This window comes from Arachis hypogaea, chromosome 16, assembly GCF_003086295.3.
Source record: "Arachis hypogaea cultivar Tifrunner chromosome 16, arahy.Tifrunner.gnm2.J5K5, whole genome shotgun sequence".
NCBI lineage: Eukaryota > Viridiplantae > Streptophyta > Magnoliopsida > Fabales > Fabaceae > Arachis > Arachis hypogaea.
In genome coordinates this window covers 106,139,946-106,143,854 of record NC_092051.1, presented here as the reverse complement: position 1 = coordinate 106,143,854, position 3,909 = coordinate 106,139,946, and the positions used below count along the sequence as shown (strand labels likewise).

The following is a 3,909-nucleotide window of genomic DNA, read 5'->3' as shown; positions in this document are numbered from 1 at the left end:
TGTTCGTTCGGAGGAAGTGTCCAAGAGGACCCAAATCAATATTTAACCACCTTCTTGAGAATATGTGACACAGTGAAGTCTAATGGTGTTCATCCTGACACCTATAGACTGCTTTTATTTCCATTCTCACTTAGGGATAAGGCAGCCAAGTGGCTGGAATCTTTCCCAAGGGAAAGCTTGACAACTTGGGAAGACGTGGTGAACAAATTTTTAGCAAGATTTTACCCCCTCAAAGAATCAATAGGCTTAGAGCTGAGGTCCAAACCTTCAGGCAACAAGATGGTGAGACTCTATATGAAGCATGGGAGAGGTTTAAAGACCTGACAAGGAGGTGTCCACCTGACATGTTCAACGAATGGGTGCAGCTGCACATTTTCTATGAAGGGGTCTCTTATGAGTCAAAGAAGGCCGTAGACCATTCATCCGGAGGATCTTTGAACAAGAAGAAAACCATTGAGGAGGCTATAGATGTCATTGAAACAGTAGCAGAGAACGACTACTTCTATGCTTCCGAAAGAGGGAACACAAGAGGAATAATGGAGCTAAACAATGTAGATGCTCTGTTGGCCCAAAACAAGCTCATTACCCAACAGCTGGCTGACCTCACCAAGAAGATGGAGAGAAACCAAGTAGCAGCAATCTCCACTTCATCAACAACCCAAGAAGGAGTGAATGAAGAAGCAGAGGGTAGTCATGAGCAAGCCAACTACATTGGGAATTAACCTAGGCAGAACCATGATCCTTACTCCAAGAATTACAACCCTGGATGGAGGAATCACCCAAACTTTGGGTGGGGAAATCAACAAGACCAAAGCCTTGATCAAAGACGCCCAAATCCAAACAATTTCACATCTAGACCATATCAACATCCCAATAACAACACCTCTCCACATTCATATCAAGGCCAGAACAACCCTCCTCAACCTGACCTATCATCATTTGATGAAAGAATCTCAAGGATTGAAAATCTACTTGAAGGCATATGCAAGGATATCCAAGACAACAAGGTGTTCAAGGAGGAAGTGCGAGCCAGTTTCAAGAACCAGGGAGACACAATCAAGAGGTTGGAATCTCAGGTAGGATATCTCTCTGAGCAAATTTCCAAACCCACAGATGGATTCCCAAGTGACACAGAGAAGAATCCGAGAGGTGAAACAAAGAAAATAAGATGGGAAGATTGCAAGATGGTCACTATAAGTGATAAGGAGACTGAGGACAAGCCAAGCAAGCTGTCAGAACAACCTGAAGATACCTCAACAGAGAAGGAGGAAAAAGAATACCAAGAACCAGAAATATCAAAATAGGAGCTGCTGAGACTCTATGCACCTTTTCCCCAACTGCTCAATGGTGCTGTGGAGAAGAGAATATACTCAAGATTTCTTGACTTGTTTGCATCTTTGCATGTGAACATACCATTCATCAAGACTATCCAACAAATGCCTGCATATATCAAGTATATGAAAGAGCTGTTTCCTAGGAAAAGCTCACTCAAGGGAGGCCAGACTATAGTGATGAACAAGGGGTGCAGTGCCCTCATTCAACCACAGTTGCCTACGAAAAGAAAAGATCCAGGGAGTTTTCATGTCCCCTGTGCCATAGGAGAAACAATGTTTGATAGAGCACTCTGCGATTTGGGAGCAAGCATCAACTTAATGCCCTTAGCTCTGGTGAAGAGACTACAGATCAATGAGATATTGCCCACAGATGTGGTCATCAGGCTGGCTGACAAAACTCAAAAACAAGCAATAGGGGTGGTGGAAAATGTATTGTTAAAGGTTGAGAAATACTACCTCCCAACAGACTTTGTCATCTTGGACATGGAAGAGAGTCACACTCACCCAATCATATTGGGAAGACCATTCCTAGCTACAGCCAGAGCACTCATAGATGTGGAGCGAGGGGAGCTAATATTGAGGATCCATGATGAACAACTCAGCTTCAATGTCTTCAAACTCTCCCAAGAAGCTGACCAAGAAAATAAAGAACCAAGCACAGATCGTAACGAGATACTGACAGAGGAAGCAAACATTGAAGCACAACCAGCCCAACTGGGAAAGCCCTTGATTGATGAACAAGGAAATAAGCAGCTGTCACAGCTCAAGGAAAAGCTGGAGGAACCTAAACCACCAGAAACATGTGAAGACAACAACAAAATTTCCTTAGAAGAAGAAGCTACAAAGAGCAAGGCAACATCAAAAGGGACAAAGAAGAAAGTACCAAGGGGGTGGAGGAACAAGAAGATCCCTACGGAAGACTTCTCTCCAGGAGATAAAGTGATCTCAGCTTACTTCCCAGATATCCCCCCTAATCTCCCGACTGTACCATCTCAGTTACCTAAGGTCTTCACTATTAACAGAGTCCTCTCCTTGGAACATGTGGAGATCATTGATACAACCAATGGATATAAGTCCAAGGCAAGAGGGGAGGACTTGAAGCATTATCAACCTCCCTGATGAAGGAGAAACGTCAAGCTAGTTACGCTAAAGAAGCGCTTCATGGGAGGCAACCCATGTTTTATTAGCTTTTACTAGTAAATAAGTCAATATTCATAAATTCCAACCCAAACTTGGTGACGTTCTTATATTGCAGTATATATAGTGAAGAACAAGTTTGGTGTTCAAAGCGTACCAAGAAAGCATGAATGCAACAGAGAGCATGCTAGTCTTGGAGCTTTGAACAGAACTTTTCATCACAGTGCTTCAAATTAAGTTTGGTGTCACCCCATGGTGCCACCAAAATGCATATAAGGATACACAGTTAGTTAGTTAGTTGGAGTTCATGAATAAACAATCTAATCTTTTCTTTTCTTTATTAATTATAGTCGTAAAGGATAAATTATCTTTTTGATATTATGTCTTACTTTTCTTATTTTATCTTTATAGGAAAAGAAAAGAAGCATTAAAAGGGATGGATTGGACAACTAAACAAAGAAGGATCGGACACCACAAAAGGAGGGGCTACACACTTGTTCTAAAAAGGGAATACATTGGAAAATGTTGCCATGCAACATTGGAAAAATGGGACCCCTAAAAGACTGAGCAATCTCCATCATAAAGTGATGATCCTTGTCTTTTGTCCATGCATAATCCCAACCATCCATCAAGTAACCACTCCATCAATCCACACCCTCCATTCTCTCACAACGTCCCTATATATGACCCTTGTTCCGTACCCACCTTCATGGTCATAACCCACTCTTCACAACTCTTCATTTCGGTACAAGAAACTCCTTACTCCATTACAAACATTTCCCCCCTCACTCTCTTCATTGCAATAAAACCTTAAACAACCAAAAGTTTCCACAACTTTACCACCTTCACATAATTCATGGCGTCTTCGAGTTCTAAAAGAAGGAAGGGAAAGGAACCCATGGAGCAGCACCCGTATGACAAAACGAAATTTAGAAGCTTGCATCATGCATTGTAATACAGGTGGATGGTTGACAAGGAAATCATTTACGAGCTGGGATTTCAAGTGAAGAAAACTGAGTGTCCTGAAATCACAGAGAAGGTAGAAAAGAGAAGATGGGAGCTTCTCACTGACCCTGTCACTAAGGTGAATGCAAATCTCATAAGAGAATTTTATGCAAATGCGGTCCGATATGATAAGAAAGATGAGTCATATACAAGCTTTGTGAGAGGAAAGATGGTGGATTTTGGTCCCATGAGTGTCATGAGGGCACTGAAGCTACGGTCTATACAGTTTGAAGAAGAAAGTTATCACTCAAGATTGGACAACCCCAATTATGACCACATTTTGCGAGACATTTGTGTACCCGGAGCTGACTGGGAAAGGGGTGCGGGAAAGAAACCAAAGTTCATCAAGAGAACAGATCTCACTCCTGAAGCCAAGGGGTGGTTTGAGCTAGTGAGAAGGTCTATTCTCCCAGCTGCAAACAACTCGGAGGTG

The 3,909-nt window shown here is 42.3% G+C and overlaps 1 non-coding gene across 1 annotated transcript; it reads right to left on the bottom strand.

Moving 5' to 3' along the window:
- Nucleotides 1–242: 242 nt before the first annotated feature.
- LOC112761054 (small nucleolar RNA R71) lies at nt 243–346 on the bottom strand. Its single transcript, XR_003181463.1, has one exon. It is a non-coding gene; the product is annotated as a small nucleolar RNA R71 (small nucleolar RNA).
- Nucleotides 347–3,909: the final 3,563 nt, after the last annotated feature.